The sequence below is a fragment of the Henckelia pumila genome, chromosome 2 (genome assembly GCF_033568475.1).
Source record: "Henckelia pumila isolate YLH828 chromosome 2, ASM3356847v2, whole genome shotgun sequence".
Classification (NCBI taxonomy): Eukaryota; Viridiplantae; Streptophyta; class Magnoliopsida; order Lamiales; family Gesneriaceae; genus Henckelia; species Henckelia pumila.
In genome coordinates, this window is record NC_133121.1 from 113,120,549 (window position 1) to 113,137,417 (window position 16,869).

Consider the following 16,869-nt stretch of genomic DNA (forward strand, 5'->3'; position numbering starts at 1 on the left):
AATATTAGAATTTAAATCAAAACTCTAAATATTCCAAAATTAAATATACGCGGATTAAAATTAAATAAAGTCGGATTAATATCTAATTAATCCCAGGCCTTACATTTCTCCCCCACTAAGACATGAGTTCATCCTCGAATTCATAAACAGTATAGATATGCAACTGCATGCTCATAAGAATAAAGAATAACTGAAAACTGAATGAGAACTCACATCAGTGGAATAGATAAGGAAATCGTTGCTTCATATCTTCTTCGACTTCCCACGTTGCTTCTTCAACTCCGTGTCTACTCCATTGAATCTTCACCAATGGAATAGTCTTCGTTCGGAGTTTCTTTGTCTTCCTATCAAGAATCTGAATAGGTCGCTCGAAGTAGCAAAGAGTATCATCCAACTCAGCTTCATCAGATCGAATCACATGAGAAGCATCAGATATATACTTCCTCAACATCGATACATGAAAGACATCATGTATTCCAGATAAAGACATAGGAAGAGCGAGTCGATAAGCAAGATTGCCTATCTTCTCGAGAATCTCATACGGCCCAATATACCTCGGAGATAATTTTCTTCGTTTGCCAAATCGAACTGTGCCCCTGAACGGTGAAATCTTCAGAAACACTCTATCTCCCTGATCAAAAGATAACGGTCGTCGTCGTACATTTGCATATCTCGTCTGTCTATGCTGCGCTGTTCTCATTCTCTGCTGTATCAATTTCACTTTTTCAGTCATCTGTCTGATCATATCTGGCCCTAACTCAGGTACCTCAGAAACATTATCCCAATACAAAGGCGATCGACACTTCTTTCCATATAATGCTTCAAATGGTATCATCTCTATACTCGTCTGATAACTGTTGTTATAAGAAAATTCCACGAGTGGTATAGAATTTTGCCATGTAACACCAAAATCAAGTACTACAGCTCTAAGCATATCCTCAAGCGTCTGAATAGTTCGTTCGGATTGACCGTCAGTTTGAGGATGATAAGCAGTACTCAAATGTAAGCGCGTACCTAGAGCTTCCTGTAGGCTATGCCAAAAGTGTGAAGTAAACCTCGGATCTCGGTCAGATACTATCGACTTTGGCACACCGTGTAGTCTTACCACTTCTCGAATATAGAGATCCGCCATTTGATCATGACGATAAGTCATTCGGTAAGGAATAAAGCACGCAGATTTCGTCAATCTGTCGATGATCACCCAAACAACATCGCATCCTCGAGATAATCGTGGCAACTTCGTTACAAAGTCCATGGAAATGTGGTCCCATTTCCATTCAGGAATCGATAAACTCTGTAATAAGCCACCTGGTTTCTTTCTTTCAGCCTTCACCTGTTGGCAATTCAAACATTTAGATACAAATTCAGTCACATCAGACTTCATTTGTTTCCACCAGTACTGACTCTTCAAGTCGTTGTACATCTTTCTGCCTCCAGGGTGAACACTATAGCGATTGCAATGGGCTTCTGTCAAAATATTCTGTCTCAAGTCTGCAATATCAGGAATAACTATTCGGTCATTCACATACAAGATATCTTCGTCACTAACCTTGTACTCAGACTGATGTCCTGATCGGATCATTTCAATCGATTTCTGCACATTCAAATCAGATTTCTGTGCTTCTTTGATACGAATCAATAACTCTGGCTTAGCACTGATTGCATACACTCTCATCGGCCTTCTATCTGTCTCAAATACATACCCCGAAATACAATAATCTTCAATCAAATTAGATACACCTATCGTAGACAAGGATAAAGCACATACCTTTCTACTTAGGGCATCCGCTGCTGCATTAGATTTTCTCGGATAGTATTTGATTTCACAATCAAAATCCTTCAACAAATCAAGCCATCGTCTTTGTCTCATATTCAATTCAGATTGTGAGAATAGATACTTCAAACTTTTGTGATCAGAAAAGATTTCAAACTTCTCGCCGTATAAGTAATGTCTCCAGATCTTCAATGCAAAGACAATTGCAGCCAATTCAAGATCATGAATCGGATACCTGACTTCATGTGGTTTCAGTTGTCGAGAAGCATAAGCGACAACATGTCCTTTCTGCATTAAAATACATCCCAAACCCTGGTGAGAAGCATCACAATAAACAACAAAATCACCAGTACCTGTAGGGATTATTAAAATCGGCGCTGTCGTCAATCTCTTCTTAAGTTCGATAAAACTTTTTTCACACGCCTCAGACCAAATAAATGGTGCATTCTTCTGTGTAAGCTGTGTAATAGGCTTTGCTATTGATGAAAAATCTCGAATGAATCGACGGTAATAACCTGCCAAGCCCATAAAACTTCGAATTTCTGGCACAGATGTCGGTCTCTGCCAACTGATCACAGCTTCAACCTTACTCGGATCAACTGAAATGTCATCTCCTGAAATTATATGCCCAAGAAAAACAACTCGCTGCAACCAAAACTCACATTTGGATAACTTGGCATACAATTTCTCTTCTCTTAATATTCTCAATACAGTTCGGAGACGATCAGCATGTTCACACAGATTCTTAGAGTATATCAAAATATCATCGATAAAGATAATCACGAAGTCATCTAAATATCTTTGAAATAATCTATTCATCAATCCCATAAAAACTGCCGGTGCATTTGTTAGACCAAAAGGCATGACTATGAATTTGTAATGGCCATACCTGGTTCTAAATGCAGTCTTAGAAATATCCTCATCTCTAACCCTCAGTTGATGATATCCGGATCGTAAGTCAATCTTTGAATATACCGACGAACCCTGCAATTGATCAAATAAATCATCGATACGAGGTAAAGGATAGCGATTCTTTACCGTTGCCTTGTTCAATTGCCGGTAGTCAATACATAATCTCATCGATCCGTCCTTCTTTAGAACAAATAATACCGGAGCACCCCATGGGGATACACTCGGTCTGATATATCCTTTGGCCAACAAATCTTCAAGTTGGTCCTTCAATTCTTTCAATTCGATCGGTGCCATACGGTAAGGTGCTTTTGATATCGGCTGTGTACCTGGCATCAATTCAATACCGAAATATACCTCTCTGTACGGTGGCAATCCTGGAATCTCATCAGGGAATACATCTACAAACTCACTCACCACCGGTATATCAGTCAATTTCGGACTAGACTTCAGTATATCGACTGCATAAATAAGGAATCCTTCCGCCCCTTTCTGTAACAAGTCAGTCATAGAAAGAACAGATATCAAAGAAATTCTGGATCTTGATCCCTTACCATAGAATTTCCATTCATCAGTCATATCAGGTCTGAACTTCACAATATTCTGAAAACAGTCCACTGTTGCTCTGTACTTGGTTAGCATATCGATACCGATTATGCAATCAAAATCAGATAAACCAAGAACGATACAGTCAAGCTCAACTTCATTACCTTCGTACTGTAGTACACAGTTTTTAACAGACTTCAATGATACTATACCTTTTCCCAACGGTGAAGATATAGACACTACAGTAGCTAATGACTCAACAGGCAATGAATACAACGTAATAAATTGTTTAGATATGAAGGTATGCGACGCACCAGTATCGAATAAGACATAGGCAGGTTAACCAGAAAGAAAACAGTTGCCTGCAATCATATCGTCCGGTGCTGCTTGTTCTTGCTCTTTTGTCAATGCAAACACTCGTGCTTGTTACCTGGGAGGTTGATTCACTGACTGACCTCCTCCTCCTCCACTCGGTGCTGCAGGCTATGGTTGAAAAGAGTGAACAGAATATGTAGATTGACCTACCGGTCTCGATGATCCCGCACCCCGTGCACCTTCAGAACCTCGTTGAGGACACACCCTCGCAAAGTGTCCCATCTTGTTGCAAATGTGGCAGCTTCCAAATACACCTCGGCATTGTTCATTGGTATGGCGACCACCACACTTGGTGCAATACACATCAGACCTCTGTCAAGCTCTAGACTATCGGGAGCTACCTGAACTTGAAGAGCTACTACCACCAGATCTCTTGAACTGTTTACTCTTGCCCTTGAAGAAGTTCTTCTTTCCACTACTACTACCTCCAGCTTCAAATCGAGGTGGCGGTGGAATCTGTGACTGTTCTTGGGACTGTCTCACTGGCTGTGGCACAAACTGTGCTCCTCGTTGTTTCAGTATCCCTGCTTCTGCACCCTTTGCTCAATTCAGAGTATCAGCAAAGGTATTCGGTCTTCCCGAATTCACAAGTGTAAACACATCAGGGTTCAGGCCATTGATGAATTGATCGGCTTGAGCTTCATCATTAACAACGATATGTGGAGCAAACTTCAACAAGCTGGTGAATTTGGCAACATATTCTTCGATATTTAACTGCCCCTGTTGCAGACTTGCAAACTCTGCTCCTTTGTCCTTACGATAAGACACAGGAAAGAAATGCTGATAGAAAACAGTTCGAAATACAGACCAGGTAATAACAGTACCTTGGTTTTCCAATGCTTTCTTCGTCGCTATCCACCAACTCTTGGCAAGGCCATGCAGTTGATGAATAATCAATCTCACCCGACGATCATCTGAATAGTCAATAGACTCGTATAACTTCTCTATATCTTCCAACCAGTTCTCGCACTCTATATCATTCTCAGTTCCTTGCAACTTCGGTGGTTGGAATGACTGGAATCGTTTCAGAAGTTTCTTCATCGAATTAGCATCACTGAACTCATCAGTAGAAGTACTACCCTGTCCATGTTCAGACACTGTCACTGGGACCTGTGCAGCATTCGTCTGTTCAGGCTGATTCGTAGCCAACGTCTGTCTAACTCTCGGTGCTGGTCGGGGAGGCATATCTGATAATCAAACAGATTAGTGTGCAGTTCAATCTCAATTAAAACAAGTCTGTTGCAGTCCACATTGCCTTCATAAAAGATCGAGTTTCGATTCATCCTCATAATACATGCTAGTACTTCAATCAAATAACCAGATAACATGTAATTCAAACCATTGTATAGCATATTCTTCGCAAATTATCACAGCATCATGTGACAATTTAATATCTGTAATCAATCAATCATATACCATACAATTATGAAAGCAATAAATAAATCAGAATAGAAGACTCGATCTACCCCGCTCATCTAATCTCAGTCCAAGAAACTTAGTGCTCTGATACCACCTGTTGTGGGGACCTCGGGTTGCTAATCACATCTTAGGACAATTTGTAATACCCGATATTTTTAATACGTAAATCTGCATGCATAATTAGGGAATTTAATTATTTAAAATTTTAGATTTATGGGTTAAATATTTATGTGAATTATTTGTGCATGATTTAATTTATTTTTAAGCATTTAACCCATAATTAGTCATTTTATGATTTTTAGTATTTAAATTATTTTATCGCGTAGACGGGACCGTGGAAGGACGAGATGACAACTTTCTATCCAATTTATTTCATGAGCCTTTTAAAAGCCCAAAAATATTATTTTGAGTTTTATTTCCTCAAAATTTTTAGTATTTAATTTTATATAATTTTAGGAGTCCGTTTTTATTCAAAATAAGCCAAAATAATGACTTTTTATTATCTTTAAAATTCCCTTAATTTTATATTTCGGGATTTTATTAAAGTTATCAGATTTTAAATATTATTTAGAGTTTTTTTTTAGTTATATATTATATATTTAATATCCTTAATAATATTTTTAATTATCCTAAAACCTATTTTAATTAAAAACTTAAATCTAGACTAATCTAACCTACCCAACCCCACACACACACGCCTCCACTCACTCAGCAGACACCTCCCTTGTTCTTCATCATCTTCTTCGGCTAGCACCAGCAAGGAAATCCATAGCCTAGTTTTGAAGCTTCAAAGTTTGTTGTCGTCGTCGTCCTGGATTCGCCACCGCCAATTCCTTCCATTGTTTTTATCGGTGAAAGGCATGTTTCCTTTCGATTTTTATGCCATATCAGTTTTTATAGTGTGTGTAATGTTATGCATCGAAAATTTGTAAGTTTTTTTTTTTTTTCAGAAAATGGTTTGAGTTTCGATGAAGGCGCACAGTTTTGTTGGATTGTTGGTTCATACTCATATTTTTCTTAGCCATGGTTACATCTAGCTGCTGGTCAGAGGTTCAGAGGGTTGTGAGGGTAGCCTGGACTCGAATGGCTCGAGTGGTTTGAGCCAAACGAGCCCAGGAAAACCAGAAGATTCGATCGGCCTCCTGTAGCGCGCAGTTTAGGGTTCGCGGAGAGGGCTCGAGTTTGGCTAGGGACTGGGCTGCATGGCTCGGGTTCAGGGGTCAGGTTAGGACCGCCCAGACGTGGGCTACGTCTGGGCGGCGGCGCTCCGACCAGGGGCGGCCGAAGCAGGCCGGCAGCAGCCATGGAATGGCTGCTGCCCGCGGCCGAGAAGCATGGGGAAGGGGGCGACGAGTTTAGGTGTTAGGGTTGGTTCTGGGTCGGGTCTATGGTCTGGGTCGGGTCAGTAGTTTGGTGGGTCGGGTTAAGTTGGTCCGGGTCCAGGTTAGGTGGGCCGGACTCGAGTCTTTTTAATATTAAAGTATTTTATGATTTAATTGGTTTTGGGCCAATTAATTTGAAATAAAATGATTTGGGTTCCATTTAATTAATTGGGTTGAATTTAATTATTTTTGGGTTTAATTAATTTAACTAAGTGAGTCCACTAATTTTCATGGGCTTTAGAGCCCATGGAAGTTATTGTGCCAGTCTTTGGGCTTTTGGGCCCATTGGGCCAGAATAGGTTGTTATTGGGCCAGGAATGTCTTAATGGGCTTTAATTAATTAATTGGGTTTAGAATAATCATTATTGGACTTAAGTATGTTAATGGGCCAGTCTCAGTGTTAGTGGGCCAGAATTTAAGAAAATGGGCTTGAGTGTTAGGGCCAACAGTTCAGCACAAACCATGAGAAATTGCATGTGTCCTAAATATATATTTAATTATTTTATGCATGAATGTTATTTTAATATTTATATGTTAGTATAAAAATTAAATTAAATATATATGAAGAACACACATTTTATTTAAGTACATGCATTCATGAAATAATTTTTATGCATGATTTAATGTTTAAGGTTGAGCAAAAGAAAAATAATTTTTTATGTTGGAAGTTGAAGAGTGTGACAATTTGAGGGGGATTCGTCCCCATATGTGAACTATTGAAGGGCAGTTTACTGCCAATTTAAGAGGTGATTCGTCACCGCCACGTACGTTGGTTTCCACGCTGATCAGTATTTAATGTATGATTTAAGGTTACACTATGGATACAATCATGCGATGTTAGAAAATAATTTGCTCAACAATGTTTATGTATTATGTATGATTATGATATTTAAGTTAATTTAAGTTATGTTATGTCATGATATTTTTTTAAGCATGCTCATTCATGTATATGTTATGTATTAGTATTAAAGTGATTTAAATTATTTTAAACCTTTGTTATGTTAGCATGTCGGGCCTCTAGGCTCACTACACTGATATGGTGCAGGTGAGTACGTAGAGGAGGATGTGGTACCCACCGGCGACGAGGACATATGAGCGGACATGCAGTGACCCCGTGACCGTGATAGTTGACTGAGTCATTACGCATGTTTTTGAATATTTTAGCATGATATACATTTTTAATTATTTTCAGTGGTTGAGAATTGGGATATTTTATCTAAATATTTTTAGTGCATGCAGATTTTAATTATTTTACTTATGACAGTATTTTATTAAATGTTTGACTCAGATATTTAAATTTATTTAAGGTGGCATTTTATTTAATTAATTTATTTATTTTTAAATCTATTTATTCTGTGCATATATGTATGGGCATGTATGTACATATTTTTATTTAGTAAGTAAAAAAAAAAATTAATTTCCGCAAATTTATTTATTATTTAGAGAGTTAGGGTCGTTTCAGTTGGTATCAAAGCACGGTCCTTGGAGGGGTCATTACTGCTATGCGAGCTCAGAAATCCACGCTACCGGTCTGTAAGTTCTAAGTGTTTATAGCATGATTTACTTTTAAGAATTTAAGTTAGCATTAATTTTAAAACACTTAGTTATGCATGGCGATTTATGTAAAGAAATATGTGGTGGTGCAGAATGCCTCCCAGACCGATGAACAGACGTGGATAATCTCCATCTCCACCTCCACCTCCACCTCCGCAGAACCCTCTTGCCGCATTGGAGCAGGCCAATGCGAATATGATGGCAGGGATTACTGCTCTGTTAGAGCAGCAGGCTACACGTCCTAGACTGTCCCATGAGGAGGACGTAGCAGAACGGTTCCAGAAGAAGGGACCCAAGGAGTTTTCTGGTACCACCGATCCTTTGGTGGCTGAGGGGTGGATTCGCTCTTTGGAGTCCATCTTTGCTTATATGGAGATCACAAATGCCGACAGGGTGAACTATGCGACGTATATGTTGAGGGGAGACGCAGCTCTTTGGTGGGAGGGTGCTGCCAGGGGAGTACACCTTCCTACACTGTCTTGGGCGGAGTTTAGGCGTATCTTCTACTCCAAGTATTTCACTGAGGATGTGAGGAGTCGCATGATCCGGGATTTTATGAGTCTTCGTCAGGGGGACAAGTCAGTGGTTGAGTATGTGAGACAGTTCGAGAGGGGCTGTCGCTTTGTGCCTCTGATATCAGACAGTCCACCGGAGAATTTGAGGCAGTTTGTGGAGGGACTGAAGGCGGATATCAAGCATGACGTTCTCATGGCGGACGTCCTTACTTATGAGACTACAGTCAGTAGAGCCTTGCATTAATTCTTTCAAGTGATGAATGTATGGATCAGTCTTTTGTGCTGCTTTGATTTTCGAAATTATTCGTGGTTCAACTTGTATAGATGAAACTATGAAATGATTACCTTTAGCTCGATAAGTCCATCCTGAAGTTCCCAAATGCTCATGAACTTTAGAAATAGTTAACGATGCCAACATCTTAGTGCTACAACTTAAATTGTAATTCACCCAAGTGTAGGTTGTCTGCAAGTAATATACTCGTGAGTACGAGATCGATCCACGGAGAGGATGTTGTAAGTTTAATTTTAGCAATAATATATTATAGATGAAAATATTATTATAAAACTTCAAATACACAAATTATAAAATTGTCAAGGTTTCAAAGGTTCATTGTTGGTTTATTTAAGATTGCTTAATAAAAATAAATAAAAGAAACTAAAATAAAAATAAACATAAAAGAACAATGAAATATTTAAACAAGTATATCATATAATATAGTTCCCACTATATTAATATCAACCGATATTTAATACATGGTACCCATAATATATATATAAATGCATAAATATAAATTGACATAAAAGTAAATGTTAGATCAAATCACAATATTTTATTTAGACGATAGCGTGGCTCTGCCGGTTGTTCTAAATAAAATATTGTGATTTGATCTAACATTTACTTTTATGTCAATTTATATTTATGCATTTATATATATATTATGGGTACCATGTATTAAATATCGGTTGATATTAATATAGTGGGAACTATATTATATGATATACTTGTTTAAATATTTCATTGTTCTTTTATGTTTATTTTTATTTTAGTTTCTTTTATTTATTTTTATTAAGCAATCTTAAATAAACCAACAATGAACCTTTGAAACCTTGACAATTTTATAATTTGTGTATTTGAAGTTTTATAATAATATTTTCATCTATAATATATTATTGCTAAAATTAAACTTACAACATCCTCTCCGTGGATCGATCTCGTACTCACGAGTATATTACTTGCAGACAACCTACACTTGGGTGAATTACAATTTAAGTTGTAGCAAGTTTTTGGCGCCGTTGCCGGGGAGGTATAAATTAAGTTTAATTTTGTTATTATGTAAATAGTATGTTGTTTTTAATTGTATGATTGTTTGGAGTCGTAAACAAAGTGGTAGACTTGTTCGAGTAACTGAAAATATTTTAAACATGGACGATAATTCTAATAATCAAGATGATAATAATAATAATAATCATCATCAAGAACATGAACAACCAAGAACACTTAGGCACCATATGAATCCAATAAGAACTAGTACACCATCTTGTTTAGTTTTTCCTCCTGATGCATCTAATTTCAATTTTAAGCCACAAGTCATTCAACTTTTACCAAATTTTCATGGCTTAGATTCTGAAAATCCATATTTGCATTTAAGAGAATTTGAGGAGGTTTGCAACACTTATAATGATCAAAATTGTAGCATGGATACTGTTCGATTAAAGCTTTTCCCTTTTTCCTTAAAAGATAAAGCTAAAACATGGTTGCAAAATTTGAGATCAAGTTCAATAAGATCATGGGAAGAAATGCAACAACAATTTCTAAAAAAGTTTTTTCCTTCCCATAGAACAAACTCTTTTAAAAGACAAATTACAACTTTTTCTCAAAAACAAGGGGAAACATTTTATCAATGTTGGGATAGATATAAAGAGTTACTTAATACATGCCCACATCATGGTTTTGAAATATGGAGAATAGTTTCTCACTTTTATGAAGGTTTAATACCTAAAGATAGGCAAATGATAGAATTCATGTGTAATGGAACTTTTGAAGATAAAAACCCAAATGAAGCTATGGAATATTTGGAGTCATTAGCAGAAAATGCTCAAAATTGGGATAATATAGGCTCAATTGAACCACCAAGTAAAACCAATAATTCAACAAATGGGGGTGGTATTTATCATCTTAAAGATGATGTAGATGTTCAAGCTAAACTTGCATCTTTAGCAAGAAAAATCGAGTCATTAGAAATGAAAAAGAGTGATCAATTAAAAAGTGTTCAAGAAATTGTTTGTCATATATGTGACACACATGATCATCTTACAAAAAATTGTCCTACTTTGCCTTCATTTAAAGAATGTCTCCATGAACAAGCCAATTATGTTAACAATTTTAAAAAACCAACATTAGATCCTTTTTCACAAACATACAATCCTGGTTGGAGAAATCATCCCAATTTTAGTTGGAGGAACGATAATAATGCACAACCTTCACAACAACCTCTTCAAAATAACCAAAATCATCAAGGTTATGCTCCTTATATCCCACCTCCAAGAAAAAATTTTGAAGATGAAATTCATGCATACATTCAAAAGCAAGAGTCTATCAATATTCAAAACATTCAATCTATGAATGATTTGAAAGAAACTCTTGCAAAATTTGCATCTGCACTTAATATTCATGAAAAAGGAAAATTTCCATCTCAACCACAACCTAATCCTAAAAATCAAAATCAAGAAAAATTTGATCAAGTAAAATCTGTTATTACTCTTAGAAGTGGTAAAATAGTTAATGATCCATATAGTGATGAAAACAAAGATCAATTAAACTCAAAGAGTAAGGATTCAAATCCTGATACTTTTGAAAAAGATGATGCTTTGAGTCCTAAAAATAAGAAAATTGATGATAAAATAAATAAACATGTTCCTTTTCCTCATGCATTAGTAAATAATAAAAAACAAAAAAATGATTCTGATATTTATGAAGTTTTTAAACAAGTAAAAATAAATATTCCATTATTAGATGCTATTAAACAAGTGCCTTCTTATGCAAAGTTTTTAAAAGATTTATGTACTGTGAAAAGACAATTGCATGTAAAGAAGAAAGCATTCTTAACGGAGCAAGTAAGCTCTATTATTCAAAATAATTCTACCTTGAAATATAAAGATCCCGGTTGTCCAACAATTTCATGTATTATTGGAAAAAATAAAATTAAAAAAGCTTTGTTAGATTTGGGAGCAAGTGTGAATTTAATTCCTTATTCAGTTTATGAAAAGCTTAAGTTGGGAGATTTAAAACCTACATCTGTTACTCTTTTACTAGCCGATAGGTCAATCAAAATACCTAGAGGTATCGTAGAAGATGTGTTAGTTCAAGTCGATAAATTCATATATCCTGTGGATTTTATTGTCTTGGATACACAACCAATAGAAGTACATAACGAAATTCCAGTAATATTGGGACGTCCATTTCTAGCAACTTCAAATGCTTTAATTAATTGTCGAAATGGAATAATGAAATTGTCTTTTGGAAATATGACTTTAGAACTTAATGTGTTCAATTTATGTAAACAACCAAGTATTAATGAAGATGAAGATGATAATGCAATAGAAACAATTGTGGAAGAAAATATACACCAAGAAAACTTAAATCAACAATCTGAAGTTTGTTTAGTGAAAAGTTTTGATTCAAAAAATGTTTTTAAATCAAAGTTATTTGAAGAAATTAATGAACTTGAAGAAGTAAAAGAAAATGATCGTCCAAAACTTGAATTAAAACCCTTGCCAATAGAACTAAAATATGCTTTTCTTGGTGAAAATCAAACATATCCTATTGTAATATCTTCTACCCTCTTACCAAAACAAGAAGAAGATGTAATAACACTACTTAAAAAACACAAAAATGCAATTGGATGGACTTTGCAAGATATAAAAGGTATAAATCCTTTAATCTGCACACATAGAATTCACTTGGAAGAAAATGCTAAAACATATCAACAACCACAAAGAAGATTAAATCCACACATGAAAGAAGTTGTTAAAAATGAAGTTTTAAAACTATTAGATGCCGGAATTATTTATCCAATCTCGGATAGTAAATGGGTAAGTCCAACACAAGTAGTACCAAAAAAATCAGGCATCACTGTTATAAAAAATGAAAAGGGAGAATTATTACAAGCTAGGATTCCATCTAGTTGGCGTATGTGCATTGATTATAGAAAATTAAATGATGCAACTAGAAAAGATCACTTTCCGTTACCATTTTTAGATCAAATTTTAGAGAAAGTGGCATGTAATCCTTATTATTGTTTTCTTGATGGGTATTCGGGGTATTATCAAAAACCAATATCATTAGAAGATCAAGAAAAAACTACTTTCACTTGTCCGTTCGGAACTTTTGCTTTTAAAAGAATGCCATTTGGTTTATGTAATGCCCCGGCTACTTTTCAAAGATGCATGCTAAGTATTTTTAGTGACATGATTGAAGAATTTGTGGAAGTTTTTATGGATGATATAACTGTTTTTGGAAACTCATTTGAAAACTGTCTTAAAAATTTGGAAGAAGTTTTAAAAAGATGTGAAGAAAAAAATCTTGTTTTAAATTGGGAAAAATGTCACTACATGGTTAAATCCGGAATTGTGTTAGGGCATGTCATATCTGAAAAAGGAATTGAAGTTGATAAAGCTAAGGTTGATGTTATTGCTAATTTACCATCACCAAACACGATCAAAGAAATTCGATCATTTTTGGGTCATGCGGGATTTTATAGAAGATTTATAAAAAATTTTAGCATAATATCGAAACCAATTTCAAATCTTTTAACAAAAGATGCACAATTTGAATGGACTCAAGAATGTGAAACTGCTTTTAAAAAAATAATTAATCTTTTAACTACATCACCTATTTTACAACCTCCTGATTGGTCTTTACCATTTGAATTAATGTGTGATGCAAGTGATTATGCTGTAGGAGCCGTGTTAGGACAAAGAAAAGAAGGTAAACCTTATGTGATCTATTATGCAAGTAGAACCTTAAATAGTGCTCAAATCAATTATTCAACAACTGAAAAAGAATTACTTTCAGTAGTGTTTGCATTAGATAAATTTCGATCCTATTTAATTGGTTCTACTACTATTGTTTACACTGATCATTCTGCCATAAAATATTTATCAAATAAACAAGATGCTAAGCCGAGATTAATAAGATGGATTTTGTTGTTACAAGAATTTGATATTGTAATAAGAGATAAAAAAGGAAAAGAAAATGTAGTAGCCGATCATTTATCAAGAATAATTTTTGAATCATCTCAAAATGAAATACCAATAAATGAAAATTTTCCGGATGATCAACTATTTTATGCTACTACTATGCCTTGGTTTGCTAATATTGTAAATTTTCTTGTGACAAATAAAATGCCTTCTCATTGGAATTCACAAGATAAAAATAAATTCTTGAAAGAGGTCAAAAAATTTTATTGGGATGATCCTTATTTGTTTAAGTATTGTCCTGATCAAATTTTTCGACGATGCATACCCGACAATGAGGTAAGTAGTGTCATTAAATTTTGTCATTCTGAGGCATGTGGAGGTCATTTTTCGTCAAAGAAAACAGCTGCAAAAATCTTTCAATGTGGATTTTATTGGCCTTCTTTATTCAAAGATACACATTCATTTTGCAAAACTTGTGAAAATTGTCAGAAAATGGGTTCAATTTCAAAACGAAACATGATGCCTTTAAATCCAATCATGATTATTGAAATATTTGACAGTTGGGGAATAGATTTTATGGGTCCATTTCCATTATCTTTTGGATTCACTTATATTTTAGTAGCTGTCGATTATGTTTCAAAATGGATTGAAGCAATTGCATGTAGAACTAATGATCATAAAGTTGTGATAAAATTTTTGAAAGAAAATATTTTTAGTCGATTTGGAATACCTAGAGCTATAATAAGTGATGGGGGAAGTCATTTTATAAATAAATCATTTTCTTCGTTGTTAAGAAAATATGGTATTACACATAAAGTTTCTACTCCATATCACCCTCAAACGAATGGTCAGGTTGAACTTGCAAATAAAGAAATAAAACAAATTTTGGAAAAAACAGTCAATCCAAATCGAAAAGATTGGTCTTTAAGATTAAGTGATGCATTATGGGCATATAGAACTGCATTTAAAACATCATTGGGGATGTCACCATATAGATTAGTTTTTGGAAAGCATTGTCATTTACCTGTTGAAATTGAACATAAAGCTTATTGGGCAATTAAAGCGTTTAATACTAATTTAGATGATGCATCTAAATCAAGAAAATTGCAATTAAATGAACTAGAAGAATTAAGAAATGATGCATATGAAAATGCAAAGATTTATAAAGATAAAACAAAAGCATTTCATGATAAAAATATTATGAGAAAATCTTTTGAAATCGGACAAAAAGTTTTACTTTATAATTCTCGCTTGCATTTGTTTCCAGGAAAACTTAGATCGCGATGGTCTGGACCATTTATTGTTAAATTTGTCTATCCTAATGGTGCTGTTGATGTTGAAAATCCTAAAAATAATAATGTATTTAAAGTTAATGGGCAAAGACTTAAACCGTTTATAGAAAATGAAGTTCTTAATGAAGAGTTTATGCCTTTATATGATCCAACTTAATTGTTACTTATATTTTTATTTTATTTTTGCAGAAATTAGGACACTTCCCGGTTAAGTGGCGGATAACGGTACTCCGTGGCTCTTACAGTCGGTTAAATTGGTTTCCCACAATAACTGATCAAAAAAAAAAAATATATTTCTTTATTTTCAAAATGGAAGAAGCTATCAAAGAACATGGAAAATATATTTGTTCTTCTGTTTCTAAAAAAGTTCGAAGAATGATTTATGAATGCAGACGTGAAAGATTGAGAATGCTTATGCAAAAAGGAATTCCGGAGGATATTCGTCTTATAATTGAAGCCAAGGTTCGAATAGGTGGCGAAGTTTCAAAATTCTTATATGTTCGAAATATGTCTGGACTAGGAAAAAGTACCTATGCGAAGAAAAGAAGGGCTAAAAGGTTAGATGTTTGTCATAATTGTGCCAGATGGACTTGTAATAGACAATGCAGATCTTTGGGATATGTTTCCACAAATAGAGAAGATAAAATTGATTTCATTAAGAATGGGCTGAGTAAAGAGTCATTGGATGATATCTCATTGACTCTTGAGACGCATTCTAGTGGAGATGTACAAGGTCAACTTCTCCGTTTATGGAAACTATTCCAAGCGCAGCGTCATGGTGATGGTCTTGGGAATCTGACTAAAAAAGACCCTATTTGCCAATTTATAAGAAAATTGGATGGTAAGCCAACCCTCGACTCATAAATATTGAAGGAACACTGTGAGCCACAATCACATCACTGTTTATACGCATGCATGTTATTATTATATATTTTTTTTTTACTATTTTCATCATTTTGTTCACATCTGTATTCCTATTTCTGTCTTATTCCTTGTTTTCCTTATAAAATCACTCAACTCTCTCTATATTTTTTAAAAGAAAAGAAAAAAACATGACAGGATCTTCTTCACAAAAATTGAAAAATATTTGTGTCTTTTGTGGTTCTAATACTGGAAAGAATGAAATATTTGTTGATGCAGCAATTAATCTTGGAAAAAATTTAGCAGAGAGAAAAATTCACTTGGTTTACGGAGGAGGCAATATTGGGTTAATTGGATCTATTTCAACAGCAGCTCATCTTGGAGGTAGTCAGGTTTTGGGTATTATTCCTACAGCTTTAGCTGAAGGAAATATTACAGGTGTTACGGTTGGGGAAGAGTTGAAAGTTTCATCAATGTACGAGAGAATAACTAAAATGATAGAAAATTCTGATGCTTTTATTGCCTTACCTGGTGGTTTTGGTACTTTAGAAGAAATTTTTCATGTTGTTTCTTGGGCACAACTTAATATCCATAATAAACCTGTTGGCTTGTTGAATATCAATAACTATTATGATGGTTTGTTGACTTTTCTCGATGTAGCCGTGGAACAAAATTTTATTTCAGAAAATTCACGAAGGATGCTCATCTCTGCTTCGAATGAAGACCAATTAATTGATGATCTCCAAGCTTTTGTTCATCAACCTGATTCAGCTATAACAAAGATCAATTGGTCTCAACCAACCAGTAAGAAAAGAAAACTGGATCATTGATTCAACATGTCATGAAATGGTTTGTGTTTGTTCCTCATCTTCAATAATTCCAGGTGATATCTCTTTCATCATGTACTCTTTATTTTTCTTAAAAAAAAAAAATTAAAAACAATGTCATATTCAGGTTTGGGGGAGGGTTTATCTCTAAAAAAAAAAAAAAAAAAAAAAAATTTAAAATTTTTTTTAAAAAATATATTTCTATAATAATATTTA

The 16,869-nt window shown here is 34.7% G+C and overlaps 1 non-coding gene across 1 annotated transcript; it reads right to left on the reverse strand.

The window, feature by feature from the left end:
• Window positions 1-10,315: 10,315 nt before the first annotated feature.
• Window positions 10,316-10,426, reverse strand: LOC140885794 (small nucleolar RNA R71). The gene has a single exon (XR_012151210.1). It is a non-coding gene; the product is annotated as a small nucleolar RNA R71 (small nucleolar RNA).
• Between the last annotated feature and the right edge of the window lie 6,443 nt (window positions 10,427-16,869).